This window comes from Salvelinus alpinus, chromosome 21 (genome assembly GCF_045679555.1).
Source record: "Salvelinus alpinus chromosome 21, SLU_Salpinus.1, whole genome shotgun sequence".
Lineage (NCBI taxonomy): Eukaryota > Metazoa > Chordata > Actinopteri > Salmoniformes > Salmonidae > Salvelinus > Salvelinus alpinus.
Window position 1 is genome coordinate 32,796,414 of NC_092106.1, and position 19,901 is coordinate 32,816,314.

The 19,901-nt window shown below is 46.9% G+C and overlaps 1 pseudogene; it reads left to right on the forward strand.

Annotated features, from left to right (window-relative positions):
- LOC139548482 (mitochondrial disaggregase-like) overlaps nt 1-19,901 on the forward strand; it is an 80,622-nt pseudogene that overhangs the window by 34,240 nt on the left and 26,481 nt on the right.

The following is a 19,901-nucleotide window of genomic DNA, read 5'->3' on the forward strand; positions in this document are numbered from 1 at the left end:
CAGGACTAGTGGATAGGGATACCATAGGTTCTCCCACAGGACTAGTGGATAGGGATATCATAGGTTCTCCCACAGGACTAGTGGATAGGGATACCATAGGTTCTCCCACAGGAATAGTGGATAGGGATAGCATAGGTTCTCCCACAGGACTAGTGGATAGGGATACCATAGGTTCTCCCACAGGACTAGTGGATAGGGATATCATAGGTTCTCCCACAGGACTAGTGGATAGGGATACCATAGGTTCTCCCACAGGACTAGTGGATAGGGATATCATAGGTTCTCCCACAGGGCTAGTGGATAGGGATACCATAGGTTCTCCCACAGGACTAGTGGATAGGGATAGCATAGGTTCTCCCACAGGGCTAGTGGATAGGGATACCATAGGTTCTCCCACAGGACTAGTGGATAGGGATACCATAGGTTCTCCCACAGGGCTAGTGGATAGGGATACCATAGGTTCTCCCACAGGGCTAGTGGATAGGGATACCATAGGTTCTCCCACAGGGCTAGTGGATAGGGATAGCATAGGTTCTCCCACAGGACTAGTGGATAGGGATAGCATAGGTTCTCCCACAGGACTAGTGGATAGGGATACCATAGGTTCTCCCACAGGACTAGTGGATAGGGATAGCATAGGTTCTCCCACAGGACTAGTGGATAGGGATACCATAGGTTCTCCCACAGGACTAGTGGATAGGGATAGCATAGGTTCTCCCACAGGGCTAGTGGATAGGGATAGCATAGGTTCTCCCACAGGGCTAGTGGATAGGGATACCATAGGTTCTCCCACAGGACTAGTGGATAGGGATAGCATAGGTTCTCCCATAGGGCTAGTGGATAGGGATACCATAGGTTCTCCCACAGGACTAGTGGATAGGGATACCATAGGTTCTCCCACAGGACTAGTGGATAGGGATACCATAGGTTCTCCCACAGGGCTAGTGGATAGGGATACCATAGGTTCTCCCACAGGACTAGTGGATAGGGATAGCATAGGTTCTCCCATAGGGCTAGTGGATAGGGATACCATAGGTTCTCCCACAGGGCTAGTGGATAGGGATACCATAGGTTCTCCCATAGGGCTAGTGGATAGGGATATCGTAGGTTCTCCCATAGGGCTAGTGGATAGGGATACCGTAGGTTCTCCCACAGGACTAGTGGATAGGGATACCATAGGTTCTCCCACAGGACTAGTGGATAGGGATACCATAGGTTCTCCCACAGGACTAGTGGATAGGGATAGCATAGGTTCTCCCACAGGACTAGTGGATAGGGATATCATAGGTTCTCCCACAGGACTAGTGGATAGGGATACCATAGGTTCTCCCACAGGGCTAGTGGATAGGGATACCATAGGTTCTCCCACAGGGCTAGTGGATAGGGATATCATAGGTTCTCCCACAGGACTAGTGGATAGGGATACCATAGGTTCTCCCACAGGGCTAGTGGATAGGGATACCATAGGTTCTCCCACAGGACTAGTGGATAGGGATACCATAGGTTCTCCCACAGGGCTAGTGGATAGGGATACCATAGGTTCTCCCACAGGACTAGTGGATAGGGATACCATAGGTTCTCCCACAGGACTAGTGGATAGGGATACCATAGGTTCTCCCACAGGACTAGTGGATAGGGATACCATAGGTTCTCCCACAGGACTAGTGGATAGGGATACCATAGGTTCTCCCACAGGACTAGTGGATAGGGATAGCATAGGTTCTCCCATAGGGCTAGTGGATAGGGATACCATAGGTTCGCCCACAGGGCTAGTGGATAGGGATACCATAGGTTCTCCCACAGGACTAGTGGATAGGGATACCATAGGTTCTCCCATAGGGCTAGTGGATAGAGATACCATAGGTTCTCCCATAGGGCTAGTGGATAGGGATACCATAGGTTCTCCCATAGGGCTAGTGGATAGGGATACCATAGGTTCTCCCATAGGGCTAGTGGATAGGGATACCATAGGTTCTCCCACAGGGCTAGTGGATAGGGATACCATAGGTTCTCCCATAGGGCTAGTGGATAGAGATACCATAGGTTCTCCCATAGGGCTAGTGGATAGGGATACCATAGGTTCTCCCACAGGACTAGTGGATAGGGATACCATAGGTTCTCCCACAGGGCTAGTGGATAGGGATAGCATAGGTTCTCCCACAGGGCTAGTGGATAGGGATACCATAGGTTCTCCCACAGGGCTAGTGGATAGGGATACCATAGGTTCTCCCACAGGACTAGTGGATAGGGATAGCATAGGTTCTCCCACAGGGCTAGTGGATAGGGATACCATAGGTTCTCCCACAGGACTAGTGGTTAGGGATACCATAGGTTCTCCCACAGGGCTAGTGGATAGGGATAGCATAGGTTCTCCCACAGGGCTAGTGGATAGGGATAGCATAGGTTCTCCCACAGGACTAGTGGATAGGGATACCATAGGTTCTCCCACAGGACTAGTGGATAGGGATAGCATAGGTTCTCCCACAGGACTAGTGGATAGGGATAGCATAGGTTCTCCCACAGGACTAGTGGATAGGGATACCATAGGTTCTCCCACAGGACTAGTGGATAGGGATAGCATAGGTTCTCCCACAGGACTAGTGGATAGGGATATCATAGGTTCTCCCACAGGACTAGTGGATAGGGATAGCATAGGTTCTCCCACAGGACTAGTGGATAGGGATACCATAGGTTCTCCCACAGGACTAGTGGATAGGGATACCATAGGTTCTCCCACAGGACTAGTGGATAGGGATAGCATAGGTTCTCCCATAGGGCTAGTGGATAGGGATAGCATAGGTTCTCCCATAGGGCTAGTGGATAGGGATACCATAGGTTCTCCCACAGGACTAGTGGATAGGGATACCATAGGTTCTCCCATAGGGCTAGTGGATAGGGATAGCATAGGTTCTCCCACAGGACTAGTGGATAGGGATAGCATAGGTTCTCCCACAGGACTAGTGGATAGGGATACCATAGGTTCTCCCACAGGGCTAGTGGATAGGGATACCATAGGTTCTCCCACAGGACTAGTGGATAGGGATACCATAGGTTCTCCCATAGGGCTAGTGGATAGGGATATCATAGGTTCTCCCACAGGACTAGTGGATAGGGATAGCATAGGTTCTCCCATAGGGCTAGTGGATAGGGATACCATAGGTTCTCCCACAGGGCTAGTGGATAGGGATACCATAGGTTCTCCCATAGGGCTAGTGGATAGGGATATCATAGGTTCTCCCATAGGGCTAGTGGATAGGGATACCGTAGGTTCTCCCACAGGACTAGTGGATAGGGATACCATAGGTTCTCCCACAGGACTAGTGGATAGGGATACCATAGGTTCTCCCACAGGACTAGTGGATAGGGATAGCATAGGTTCTCCCACAGGACTAGTGGATAGGGATATCATAGGTTCTCCCACAGGACTAGTGGATAGGGATACCATAGGTTCTCCCACAGGGCTAGTGGATAGGGATACCATAGGTTCTCCCACAGGGCTAGTGGATAGGGATATCATAGGTTCTCCCACAGGACTAGTGGATAGGGATACCATAGGTTCTCCCACAGGGCTAGTGGATAGGGATACCATAGGTTCTCCCACAGGACTAGTGGATAGGGATACCATAGGTTCGCCCACAGGGCTAGTGGATAGGGATACCATAGGTTCTCCCACAGGACTAGTGGATAGGGATACCATAGGTTCTCCCACAGGACTAGTGGATAGGGATACCATAGGTTCTCCCACAGGACTAGTGGATAGGGATAGCATAGGTTCTCCCATAGGGCTAGTGGATAGGGATACCATAGGTTCGCCCACAGGGCTAGTGGATAGGGATACCATAGGTTCTCCCACAGGACTAGTGGATAGGGATACCATAGGTTCTCCCATAGGGCTAGTGGATAGAGATACCATAGGTTCTCCCATAGGGCTAGTGGATAGGGATACCATAGGTTCTCCCATAGGGCTAGTGGATAGGGATACCATAGGTTCTCCCATAGGGCTAGTGGATAGGGATACCATAGGTTCTCCCACAGGGCTAGTGGATAGGGATACCATAGGTTCTCCCATAGGGCTAGTGGATAGAGATACCATAGGTTCTCCCATAGGGCTAGTGGATAGGGATACCATAGGTTCTCCCACAGGACTAGTGGATAGGGATACCATAGGTTCTCCCACAGGGCTAGTGGATAGGGATAGCATAGGTTCTCCCACAGGGCTAGTGGATAGGGATACCATAGGTTCTCCCACAGGGCTAGTGGATAGGGATACCATAGGTTCTCCCACAGGACTAGTGGATAGGGATAGCATAGGTTCTCCCACAGGGCTAGTGGATAGGGATACCATAGGTTCTCCCACAGGACTAGTGGTTAGGGATACCATAGGTTCTCCCACAGGGCTAGTGGATAGGGATAGCATAGGTTCTCCCACAGGGCTAGTGGATAGGGATAGCATAGGTTCTCCCACAGGACTAGTGGATAGGGATACCATAGGTTCTCCCACAGGACTAGTGGATAGGGATTGCATAGGTTCTCCCACAGGACTAGTGGATAGGGATAGCATAGGTTCTCCCACAGGACTAGTGGATAGGGATACCATAGGTTCTCCCACAGGACTAGTGGATAGGGATAGCATAGGTTCTCCCACAGGACTAGTGGATAGGGATATCATAGGTTCTCCCACAGGACTAGTGGATAGGGATAGCATAGGTTCTCCCACAGGACTAGTGGATAGGGATACCATAGGTTCTCCCACAGGACTAGTGGATAGGGATACCATAGGTTCTCCCACAGGACTAGTGGATAGGGATAGCATAGGTTCTCCCATAGGGCTAGTGGATAGGGATAGCATAGGTTCTCCCATAGGGCTAGTGGATAGGGATACCATAGGTTCTCCCACAGGACTAGTGGATAGGGATACCATAGGTTCTCCCATAGGGCTAGTGGATAGGGATAGCATAGGTTCTCCCACAGGACTAGTGGATAGGGATAGCATAGGTTCTCCCACAGGACTAGTGGATAGGGATACCATAGGTTCTCCCACAGGGCTAGTGGATAGGGATACCATAGGTTCTCCCACAGGACTAGTGGATAGGGATACCATAGGTTCTCCCATAGGGCTAGTGGATAGGGATATCATAGGTTCTCCCACAGGGCTAGTGGATAGGGATAGCATAGGTTCTCTGAGTATCATCACCACCAATCTTCTGCCTCCCTGTCCCACAAGACACACAACACAAGACACCATTTTGTCCTGGACACTCACTGAGAGTGCTGACAGACAAAACAAACACAACCAAATCATCATCCTCTGAAAAAAGCTACCAGGTTAGCCTGGTCCCAGATCTCTATGTGAAGATGCTACCAGGTCAGCCTGGTCCCAGATATATATGTGAAGATGCTACCAGGTTAGCCTGGTCCCAGATCTCTATGTGAAGATGCTACCAGGTTAGCCTGGTCCCAGATCTCTGTGTGAAGACGCTGCCAGGTTAGCCCGGTCCCAGATCTCTGTGTGAGGACGCTATCAGGTTAGCCTGATCCCAGATCTGTATCTGCAGTAGCTAACACCTCTGATTACTATTGTCATGCTGTAAAGCACAAACTGATCTGGGACCAGGCTCGTTGTGAGGATAACTCAGTATGCAGTACACCACAACACAACACGGGCCAGATGTCTCAATGTCACAATCACTGTTCATGGTGGGGTGTGTGGTGCGCCAGTGGGAGGTCTGTGTCCAGGCCTCCGGGGAGGAGGAGGGTGTAGACGGACGGTGTAGACTGAGAGACTGTACCTGGAATGTTGCTGGGGTCAAGGTGAAAGCCGTTGCCATGGGAAAAGTGTGTCGTTTGACGCGTTGGTGACTCCACCGGGTCGGTCCGCTCCGCTGAAGGAGCGGGTTGGCCCCCGTGTGGCCAACCTGTGGCCTGGAGGGTTGTGGGGTGTTGGAGATGGGTACTATGGCAACTAAAGGCTGACTTACAGGAACATATACAAGAAAAAAATATATATAAAATGAGATTTAACTAAATCAAAACGTTGAGTTGAGACAAGACTGGAGATAGATCAGTCTGAGGGAGGAGGGAGCACCTTGGTCACAGCCAGGGATTAGCTGGTCATATCACAATTATCTGATATGAGACAATCTGGAGCATCCTCCTAACCCCCAACTCAGAGACAAGCTGGAGCATCCTCCTAAACCCCCCAACTCAGAGACAAGCTGGAGCATCCTCCTAAACCCCCCAACTCAGAGACAAGCTGGAGCATCCTCCTAAACCCCCAAACTCAGAGAAAAGCTGGAGCATCCTCCTAAACCCCCCAACTCAGAGACAAGCTGGAGCATCCTCCTAAACCCCCCAACTCAGAGACAAGCTGGAGCATCCTCCTAAACCCCCCAACTCAGAGACAAGCTGGAGCATCCTCCTAAACCCCCAAACTCAGAGACAGGCTGGAGCATCCTCCTAAACCCCCCAACTCAGAGACAAGCTGGAGCATCCTCCTAAACCCCCCAACTCAGAGACAAGCTGGAGCATCCTCCTAAACCCCCCAACTCAGAGACAAGCTGGAGCATCCTCCTAACCCCCCCAACTCAGAGACAAGCTGGAGCATCCTCCTAAACCCCACAACTCAGAGACAAGCTGGAGCATCCTCCTAACCCCCCAACTCAGAGACAAGCTGTAGCATCCTCCTAACCCCCCAACTCAGAGACAAGCTGGAGCATCCTCCTAACCCCCCCAACTCAGAGACAAGCTGGAGCATCCTCCTAACCCCCCAACTCAGAGACAAGCTGGAGCATCCTCCTAAACCCCCCAACTCAGAGACAAGCTGGAGCATCCTCCTAACCCCCCCAACTCAGAGACAAGCTGGAGCATCCTCCTAAACCCCCAACTCAGAGACAAGCTGGAGCATCCTCCTAAACCCCCCAACTCAGAGACAAGCTGGAGCATCCTCCTAACCCCCCAACTCAGAGACAAGCTGGAGCATCCTCCTAACCCCCCCAACTCAGAGACAAGCTGGAGCATCCTCCTAACCCCCCAACTCAGAGACAAGCTGGAGCATCCTCCTAACCCCCCAACTCAGAGACAAGCTGGAGCATCCTCCTAACCCCCCAACTCAGAGACAAGCTGGAGCGTATCTTACACACTTGATGATGATGCAGATAGATAGATATCACACACACATACTGGGCCCTGGTCGTTAGTTTGTTATTACATAGATGAATTCTAACTGTAGACACAGACATTATGAGCCCCCCCCCACATATTTGCATATATGTAAGCGTTTCATTCGTTCCATTATTTTATTTATTTATTTATTATTTTATTCATTTATTTATTTTCTGGTGGTGTTTTATTTGTTTTCTGTGGAAGCACACAAACACACACACACACACACACACACACACACACACACACACACACACACACACACACACACACACACACACACACACACACACACACACACACACACACACACACACACACACACACACACACACACACACACACACACACACACACACAGACCCTCAGCCTCTGCTGGCTCTGCAGACATATTTATATGTGATATGTATATTGCACACATTTATATAGCTGTCAGGTTTGGGTCCACGAGGGGTGGCGTTGCGCGGGGAAGCATTTCCCTGACGCGCGCTGATAGATGGGCTAGCCGGGCCTGCGCAACGCTTTATTGAGTTTGCTGTGATTATCCCTCTCAGACATCCATATACACACCAGCCAGCCTGTCAGAGAGAGAGAGGGAGAGAGGGAGAGGGAGGGGGGTTAGGTGATGGAGGGAGGGAGAGGAAGAAAGCGAGGGGGTTTAGGTGATGGAGGGAGGGAGGGAGGGAGGGAGGGAGGGAGGGAGGGAGGGAGGGAGGGAGGGAGGGAGGGAGGGAGGGAGGGAGGGAGGGAGGGAGGGAGGGAGGGAGGTGGTAGTGAAGAGACAAAGTTCCAGGGAAAGAGATGGAGGGAGACGATGAGAGAGATGGAGTGGGTGTAGGAGAAAAGAGAGGCAGGGAGGATGACGAGTGGTGGTTGGAAGGGAAAAACAAAGTGATGGGTAGAAAGAGGGAGGGCGCGAGAGAAGGAAGGGCTGTGTGTGTCTAATGAAGAAAACTAGAAGAGAGAGTATCATCACTACACATGATCTAGTGTTGTTGAACACACTACATGATCTAGTGTTGTTGAACACACTACATGATCTAGTGTTGTTGAACATACTATCAGGGTTAATTCTTTGACCCAGTGTTGTTGAACACACTATCAGGGTTGAGGCATTTGACCCAGTGTTGTTGAACACACTATCAGTGTTAATGCTTTGACCCAGTGTTGTTGAACACACTATCAGGGTTGAGGCATTTGACCCAGTGTTGTTGAACACACTATCAGTGTTAATGCTTTGACCCAGTGTTGTTGAACACACTATCAGGGTTAATGCTTTGACCCAGTGTTGTTGAACACACTATCAGGGTTAATGCTTTTATTTTTAAAGTAGAAACATCATGGATTCTCTCTAATGCAGCAAATCGTTTGATTCTCATAATTCTACAGGAACAGAGAAATATAACAATACATTTGACTTATTCATCTCTCTTTCATTACTTATATTCATTTCTCTCTCTCTCTCTCTCTCCTTCCCCCTCCCTCTCTCCCCTCGCTTTTTCTCTCCCCCCTCTCTCCCCTCGCTTTCTCTCTCCCCCCTCTCTCTTTCTCTCTCCCCCTCCCCCATCTCTCTCTGTCTCTTTCTCCTCTCTCTCTGTGTCAGTGTTGGTATCCAGGGAGGATGAATTTAGTAGCAGGCTAAGTAGCAGGGCTGGTTTCCGTGGTTGCACAGCACTGCGCTACGCAACGCTCGCCACTGACCCACTCGCAGTATGCATGCTGCTGGAGAATGGTGAGTCACGCACATACACACACACACGTACACACACACTGACACGCGCACACACACACACACATCCACACACATGCACAGTGTGCATCATGTCCTTGATATGGACAGGAAGTGGCTGATTGTATTTCTGTGCTCGCACCTGTCGTTGACTCAGCTCCTCTACCGAACACACACTCCCCCAGGGCAGAACGTCCCTCCCTCCTACTCTCCCTCTACACACCAGTGGGTCTTAAACAAGTAAGCCCCTCCACCCTCCAGCCCTATTTGAACTCTGACCCCCTCACAGAGCCTGGCCTGGGGCAACACCACAGGAAAATAGAGAGACTGTGTGTGTGATGTGATTTATATGAGTATTTTATTAGTATTGGGAGGAGGGGTTAAGTATATATATTGAATGTGAAGTCTGAATAAAGATGATGACTAATTTAGAAGGAGATTGAACTGAAGAGTGATTGTTTATAAAACAAATATTGTTGCCATTTGGTATGAGGAAGTCGCTAAACTGCACTTAATTAATGGATCAAAATAATAACTGCTATGTGTAAAGTTGTTGCAAATCCCAAGAATGTCCAAATAAACCCTACAATCTTAGACCACTGTCTTAAATACTAGGTAAGATGTACACGCATGCAGACACACACACACACAAACACTGTCATGATTGAGTTACAGGAATAATGTTATGTTTATGATGGATTACACATCTCTCTTAATCTTTCTCCCTCTCTTCCTCTAACTGAGTATAGAACTAGACACAGCAAAGGGGGAGGGGGGAGAATCAGTAATCTAAGTGCTTAAACAAATTCTACTCACCTAATGGAATAGCACCCTCCCCCTCCTGACTCTGATACATTTTTAAATGTACTAATAAAATGGATACATTTCTCAAAACAAAAACATTTATTCTTAACCAATCACATTAAAGATGTTGTTACCCAGACGACCTGACCACGCCTGACCGGCACCGCTATCGCAGGCAATCAGAATCCATCTGTGACCTCCCTTCTCTTTTGCACACACACACACACACACACACACACACACACACACACACACACACACACGCACACACACGCACACGCACACACACTGACAGGATATGTTGTTTCTTGTCTCTTTTCTTCCCAAGCTCAGTTTTCGCAATTCCATTCCTATTGGCCCCTCCTCTCCTCTGCTCTACTCTACATTTCCTCCTCTCCTTTGCTCTTTTCCCCCTCTCCTCCTCTCCTCCCCCTCTCCTCCGCTCCTCTCTGCTCTCCTCCTCCTCTCCTCTGCTCTCCTCCTCTCCTCTGCTCTCCTCCCCCTTTCCTCCTCTCCTCTGCTCTCCTCCCCTTCCTCCTCTCCTCTGCTCTCCTCCCCCTTTCCTCCTCTCCTCTGCTCTCCTCCTCTCCTCTGCTCTCCTCCCCCTTTCCTCCTCTCCTCTGCTCTCCTCCCCTTCCTCCTCTCCTCTGCTCTCCTCCCTTTTCCTCCTCTCCTCTGCTCTCCTCCCCCTTTCCTCCTCTCCTCTGCTCTCCTCCCTTTTCCTCCTCTCCTCTGCTCTCCACCCTTTTCCTCCTCTCCTCTGCTCTCCTCCTCTCCCCTGCTCTCCTCCCCCTCTCCTCCTCTCCTCTGCTCTCCTCCCCCAATTCTCCTCTCCCTGCTCTCATCCCCTTTTCTCTTTTCCTCCTCTCCTCCCCTCTCCTCCTCTCCCCTGCTCTCCTCCCCCAATTCTCCTCTCCTCTGCTCTCTTCCCCTTCTCCTCCTCTCCTCCCCCTCTCCTCCTCTCCTCTGCTCTCATCCCCCTCTCCTCCTCTCCTCCTCTCCTCACATCCACCCCCTCTTATAGGAGAGCTGTAATAAAACATACATGACGAATAACAGCTGTCAGTGATGAAAACTTGTGCGTGTGTGTGTGTAAGCGCCTGCGTATTGGTAGATGTGTGTGTGTGTTTATTTCCCCTGTGTGTGTGATCCTTGTGCGTTGGCTTGCTCTCTTGGCATCAGTTGGCCCTTAGTCTCAGGCCTCCATCCATCACCGTCTGTAGGCCCACCTCAAGCCAGCCCCTGCCCCAGCAGCCTTCAACCTGCCTGGGGAAGCTCTCTACCCAGCCCCCAGGCTCCACACAGGGCCCCACAGGCCTGGCAGAGAGTAATGGAGCGGAGCATGGCCCTGACCAGAGGGGTTAGACACTCAAGGGCACACACACACACACACACACACACAGACCAGCAGGGCCCCTGTCCCACCAGCTGCACTGGAAATAGAGAGGGAGAGGAACGGAAGAACAGAGGGAGGGGGGAGGGAGGTAGAGAACTCCTAATAGCCATTACTAATGAAGCAGGACTTAATAAAGGGGGTTTTGTAACATGGATGTACTGCTTTAGTTGTGTTGCATCTGTTTCAATATAGTTATTGTTTGTTTGCGTGAGTCTGTGTGTGTATGTAACTCTCTCCCCCTCTATCTCTCTCACTCTCGCTCTCTCTCACTCTTTCACCCCTCTCTCTATCTCTCTCTCTCACTCTTTCACCCCTCTCTCTATCTATCTCTCTCTCTCTCTTTTTCTCTCTGAGGGTTAGTGGTCGTTAGGGTTGATCCTTGGCCCAGAGGGTTGGGCTGATATTAAAGGCCTAAATGATGCTATTTATTATGTTGGAAACAGAGGGGGGCAGAGTGTGTGAGGTAGGTGAGGGGAGCTGTGAGGGTGTGTGTGTCAGCTGTTATATTGCTTTTTTCCTTTATGTTTTTTATCATTGCGATCGATTGGTTTGAGAGCAGGACGGCGTTTAGGTTTTTATCTATAATCACCATGGCGATTAATCTAGCTGGTCTTCGCTCACACCGACACTACGACCATGTACGGCATCGATTATACACACACACACACACACACACACACACACACACACACACACACACACACACACACACACACACACACACACACACACACACACACACACACACACACACACACACACACACACACACACACACACACAGAGAGATAACCACCCTTACTGACAACACAACCAGCATCCCTCACTGCCACACACTCTCAATCACTGCCACACACTCTCAATCACTGCCACACACATACATGCTGTAACACGTGGCATCTCTCCTGAGGTTAGGTCAGCCCTTTAGTGTGTAATAATGTCCTGCTGTGTGTTCCGGCATGTGTCTCTTTCTCCTTGAAGGGCCAGTTGATCTGTGTGTTGATCTGTGTGTTGAACTGTGTGTTGAACTGTGTGTTGAACTGTGTGTTGAACTGTGTGTTGAACTGTGTGTTGATCTGTGTGTTGATCTGTGTGTTGATCTGTGTATTGATCGGTGTATTGAACTGTGTGTTGATCTGTGTGTTGAACTGTTTGTTGAACTGTGTGTTGATCTGTGTGTTGATCTGTGTGTTGATCTGTGTGTTGATCTGTGTATTGATCGGTGTATTGAACTGTGTGTTGATCTGTGTGTTGATCTGTGTGTTGATCGGTGTATTGAACTGTGTGTTGATCTGTGACTGATATACTGTACCCTCCTGCTGCTGTGGCATATGACCCATCTTTCTCCCCTGTGGGGCAGTCCAAATGCTGGAGTCTGACCCCTAACCTTTAACCCCTAACCCTCTCTCTCTTTCTCTCTGTGCAGGTGCCAACCCCCTGCAGACCAATGCCTTAGGACACACAGCCAGCGCCTACGCCAAGGAGGGAGAGTTACACACACTACTGCAGGAGTGGAGAGACAAGGCAACAAACACACACACATACACTACTGCAGGAGTGGAGAGACAAGGTAACAAACACACACACATACACTACTGCAGGAGTGGGGGGACAGGGTAACAAACACACACACATACACTACTGCAGGAGTGGGGGGACAAGGTAACAAACACACACACACACACACACTACTGCAGGAGTGGGGGGACAAGGTAACAAACACACACACACACACACACACACACTACTGCAGGAGTGGGGGGACAAGGTAACAAACACACACACACACACACATACACTACTGCAGGAGTGGGGGGACAAGGTAACAAACACACACACACACACACACACACTACTGCTGGAGTGGAGAGACAAGGTAACAAACACACACACATACACTACTGCAGGAGTGGGGGGACAGGGTAACAAACACACACACATACACTACTGCAGGAGTGGGGGGACAGGGTAACAAACACACACACACACACTACTGCTGGAGTGGGGAGACAAGGTAACAAACACACACACACACACACCCACTACTGCAGGAGTGGGGGGACAAGGTAACAAACACACACACATACACTACTGCAGGAGTGGGGGGACAGGGTAACAAACACACACACACACACACACTACTGCAGGAGTGGGGAGACAAGGTAACAAACACACACACACACACTACTGCTGGAGTGGGGAGACAAGGTAACAAACACACACACACACACTACTGCAGGAGTGGGGGGACAAGGTAACAAACACACACACACACACTCCTGCAGGAGTGGGGGGACAAGGTAACAAACACACACACACACACTACTGCAGGAGTGGGGGGACAAGGTAACAAACACACACACATACACTACTGCAGGAGTGGGGGGACAAGGTAACAAACACACACACACACACTACTGCAGGAGTGGGGGGACAAGGTAACAAACACACACACACACACTACTGCAGGAGTGGGGGGACAAGGTAACAAACACACACACACACTACTGCAGGAGTGGGGAGACATGGTAACAAACACACACACACACACACACTACTGCAGGAGTGGGGAGACAAGGTAACAAACACACACACACACACACACACTACTGCAGGAGTGGGGGGACAAGGTAACAAACACACACACACACACACACTACTGCTGGAGTGGGGAGCTACAACCAGCCTCCTCGGCACGAGTCAGCACTTCCACCCTGGAAACATCTGCACCCCCCCACTGGGAGACACACACACCACCCACACATACACACACACCACACACACACATACACTACACACATACACACACACCACACACACCACACACATACACCCCACCACACAACCCACCACACACACATACACACACACCACACACCACACACCACACACCCCACCATACACACACACACACACACACACACACACACCCCCCACCACACACCCCACTACACACACATACACACACACCACACACACACATACACACACACACCACACACCCCACCACACACACATACACACACACCACACACACACACACACACACACACACATCCCACCACACACCACACACCCCACACCACACACACACACATACACCACACACACACACACACACACACACCACCACACACACACCACACACACACACACACACACACACATACACACACACCACACACCACACCACATACCACACACATACACACACACCACACACACATACACACACACCACACACCCCACCACATACACACACACCCCACCACATACACACACACCCCACCACACACCACACACACACACCACACACATACACACATACACACCACACCACATACCACACACACCACACACCCCACCACACACACACACACCCCACAACACACACACACACACACACACACACACACACACACACACACACACACACACACACACACACACACACACACACACACACACACACACACACACACACACACATACACACACACACACCACCACATACCACACACCCCACCACATACCACACACATACACACACACCACACACACACACACCCCACCACACACCACACACATACACACCACACACACACACACACACACACACACATACACACCCCACCAGACACCACACACATACACACCCCACTGGGGAAAAACACAAGCACACACAGACGTAGACACCCCAGTGGAAAGTGACCGGGGAGTGACAGGGGAGTGACCGGGGAGTGACAGGGGAGTGACCGGGGAGTGACAGGGGAGTGACAGGGGAATGACCGGGGACTGCCCGGGGAATGACAGGGGAGTGACAGGGGAGTGACAGGGGAGTGACAGGGGAGTGACCGGGGAGTGACCGGGGAGTGACAGGGGAGTGACAGGGGTGTGACAGGGGAGAGACCGGGGAGTGACCGGGGAGTGACCGGGGAGTGACCGGGGAGTGACCGGGGAGTGACAGGGGAGTGACCGGGGAGTGACCGGGGAGTGCCAGGGGAGAGACCGGGGAGTGACCGGGGAGTGACAGGGGAGTGACCGGGGAGTGACCGGGGAGTGACCGGGGAGAGACTGGGGAGTGACCGGGGAGTGACCGGTGCTATTATCTCTGAGGGCTGTAAAGGCTGTTCCAGGCTAGTGGAGGTTAAAAGGGGTTCAGCAGAACTAGTGTTGGTGTGTTTAATGAAGGCAGTGGTATGCACAATCCCTAATCAAACTCCTTAGTCCCTAGGCACTTCCCCTAGCCCCTATGCCCTAGGCACATCCTATCAATCTCAATATCTTTGATATATTTATCTCTACATTGGGGAACTTCCACCTAGCCAAGAAAAGGGTTAGGATAGCTATCACCATCTGCAATACTCTGTTTCACACTGAGCCGTAGTGGTATTGTCTTAAAGGGATAAGGTAGTGTCAGCATGTTAAAGGGATTGTCTTTAGTGGTTAAACTGATACCTGGCTCTTCAGAGAGGGCTGAAAGGTTAACCCTTTACACTCTTGAGAATTGGTCTATATGGATAGGGCTAAATTGTAATGTTTCTTACAGTAGAAATATGAAAAGCATATGCATAACGAGGAAATTGAAAGGGAGCAGTTTGGAAATAATGGGAGAATGATTAGACCAAAGTTGAGGACACCTGACACAAGACTGAATCCAAACATTTGACTGTTGATTTGATGTGCTCTTTACATTTACATATGTGTGTTGATCTGTGTGTTGATCTGTGTGTTGAACTGTGTGTTGAACTGTGTGTTGATCTGTGTGTTGATCTGTGTGTTGATCTGTGTGTTGATCTGTGTGTTGAACTGTGTGTTCATCTGTGTGTTGATCTGTGTGTTGAACTGGACTTTTTGCCACATTTGTTGATAAGGAAATGTGAAAATCCTCTGGATACGTTCAGTAACATGATGAGAATATTGTTGTAAAATGTGGGGTAGGTGCCACATAAGACCAAAAAATAACAAGGGTTTGAGTGAGAGGACTAACTGGAGTCTCCAAGTGGACACACACATCTCCAAAGTGTGCACAGTTCCTAAGTCATTTCAATGCACTTTTATGACTCAAAGAAGAGTCTTCAACTATTTGTTTTAGCTCTCCTAGCTGTACCGTTGAGGAACTAGAGCGAGCACCCTTGTAGTTGTTTAGTTTGGAACACAACCCTGCATCCCCACCTTTACACAATTGCTGCTGTTGCTAACGCGATCCCAAAACGGTCCATTATAAATCACAATCTGGGTCAGGTGGGCATCATTGTAAAGCGTGTTCTATTGCCAGCATGACTAGCTAAGTTATAAACTAGTATCTTACAGTGTTATGCTTTCGTTACACAATTCAGAGAAATGGATGGTGATTTTGGTCACACAGAAAGGATGAGTGCATTCAGGTGCGTGTTCAATGGCCAGTTCTCTTCACAATAAACTAACAGGCTGATTCTGTTCAGAACAACCCAGGGTATGACAGGAGGTCATCTTGTAGGCTAACTGTACATCAAACATAGTCATCATAAACGTTGACACTGTATGTGACATGAGTTTTATGATGTGGAGATGTGAAGTGCACATTTGGACTCACGGGTGTTTGTCTTGCTTGTATGACATCAAAGCGGTATTTATTATAATCCTCAATGTCTCATCTTTCAAAATACATAGAGTCCTCTTCATTTATTGCGTTTTCCTCACTCAGACAACAAAGCATTTGCCCAATTAGCTGGAGGGATGGGGGCAACTTCCTGTCGAGCGAGGTGCTCCAGTTCAGAACGTCTGTCAGTCAAAACACTTAGCCTGAGATCTGAAGGTATCTATAGCATGTTACTGTACAGACACTAATGTTATCTATAACATGTTACTGTACAGACGCTAATGTTATCTATAGCATGTTACTGTACAGACACTAATGTTATCTATAGCATGTTACTGTACAGACACTAATGTTATCTATAGCATGTTACTGTACAGACACTAATGTTATCTATAACATGTTACTGTACAGACGCTAATGTTATCTATAGCATGTTACTGTACAGACACTAATGTTATCTATAACATGTTACTGTACAGACACTAATGTTATCTATAACATGTTACTGTACAGACACTAATGTTATCTATAGCATGTTACTGTACAGACACTAATGTTATCTATAGCATGTTACTGTACAGACACTAATGTTATCTATAACATGTTACTGTACAGACGCTAATGTTATCTATAGCATGTTACTGTACAGACACTAATGTTATCTATAACATGTTACTGTACAGACACTAATGTTATCTATAGCATGTTACTGTACAGACACTAATGTTATATATAACATGTTACTGTACAGACACTAATGTTATATATAACATGTTACTGTACAGACACTAATGTTATATATAACATGTTACTGTACAGACACTAATGTTATCTATAACATGTTACTGTACAGACACTAATGTTATATATAACATGTTACTGTACAGACACTAATGTTATATATAACATGTTACTGTACAGACACTAATGTTATCTATAACATGTTACTGTACAGACACTAATGTTATATATAGCATGTTACTGTACAGACACTAATGTTATCTATAGCATGTTACTGTACAGACACTAATGTTATCTATAACATGTTACTGTACAGACGCTAATGTTATCTATAACATGTTACTGTACAGACGCTAATGTTATCTATAGCATGTTACTGTACAGACGCTAATGTTATCTATAACATGTTACTGTACAGACGCTAATGTTATCTATAGCATGTTACTGTACAGACGCTAATGTTATCTATAACATGTTACTGTACAGACGCTAATGTTATCTATAGCATGTTACTGTACAGACGCTAATGTTATCTATAACATGTTACTGTACAGACACTAATGTTATATATAACATGTTACTGTACAGACACTAATGTTATCTATAACATGTTACTGTACAGACACTAATGTTATATATAACATGTTACTGTACAGACACTAATGTTATATATAGCATGTTACTGTACAGACACTAATGTTATATATAGCATGTTACTGTACAGACACTAATGTTATCTATAGCATGTTACTGTACAGACACTAATGTTATCTATAGCATGTTACTGTACAGACACTAATGTTATCTATAGCATGTTACTGTACATACACTAATGTTATATATAACATGTTACTGTACAGACGCTAATGTTATATATAACATGTTACTGTACAGACACTAATGTTATCTATAGCATGTTACTGTACAGACGCTAATGTTATATATAACATGTTACTGTACAGACACTAATGTTATCTATAACATGTTACTGTACAGACACTAATGTTATCTATAACATGTAACTGTACAGACACTAATGTTATCTATAGCATGTTACTGTACAGACACTAATGTTATCTATAGCATGTTACTGTACAGACACTAATGTTATCTATAGCATGTTACTGTACAGACACTAATGTTATCTATAGCATGTTACTGTACAGACACTAATGTTATCTATAGCATGTTACTGTACAGACACTAATGTTATCTATAACATGTTACTGTACATACACTAATGTTATCTATAGCATGTTACTGTACAGACACTAATTTTATCTATAGCATGTTACTGTACAGACACTAATGTTATCTATAGCATGTTACTGTACAGACACTAATGTTATCTATAGCATGTTACTGTACAGACACTAATGTTATCTATAGCATGTTACTGTACAGACACTAATGTTATATATAACATGTTACTGTACAGACACTAATGTTATCTATAACATGTTACTGTACAGACACTAATGTTATCTATAACATGTTACTGTACAGACACTAATGTTATCTATAACATGTTACTGTACAGACACTAATGTTATCTATAACATGTTACTGTACAGACACTAATGTTATCTATAGCATGTTACTGTACAGACACTAATGCTATATATAACATGTTACTGTACAGACACTAATGTTATCTATAGCATGTTACTGTACAGACACTAATGTTATCTATAGCATGTTACTGTACAGAAACTAATGTTATCTATAGCATGTTACTGTACAGACACTAATGTTATATATAACATGTTACTGTACAGACACTAATGTTATCTATAGCATGTTACTGTACAGACACTAATGTTATCTATAGCATGTTACTGTACAGACACTAATGTTATCTATAGCATGTTACTGTACATACACTAATGTTATATATAACATGTTACTGTACAGACACTAATGTTATCTATAGCATGTTACTGTACAGACACTAATGTTATCTATAGCATGTTACTGTACAGACACTAATGTTATCTATAGCATGTTACTGTACAGACAATAATGTTATCTATAGCATGTTACTGTACATACACTAATGTTATATATAACATGTTACTGTACAGACGCTAATGTTATATATAACATGTTACTGTACAGACACTAATGTTATCTATAGCATGTTACTCTACAGACGCTAATGTTATATATAACATGTTACTGTACAGACACTAATGTTATCTATAGCATGTTACTGTACAGACACTAATGTTATCTATAACATGTTACTGTACAGACACTAATGTTGTCTATAACATGTTACTGTACAGACACTAATGTTATCTATAACATGTAACTGTACAGACACTAATGTTATCTATAGCATGTTACTGTACAGACACTAATGTTATCTATAGCATGTTACTGTACAGACACTAATGTTATCTATAGCATGTTACTGTACAGACACTAATGTTATCTATAGGATGTTACTGTACAGACACTAATGTTATCTATAGCATGTTACTGTA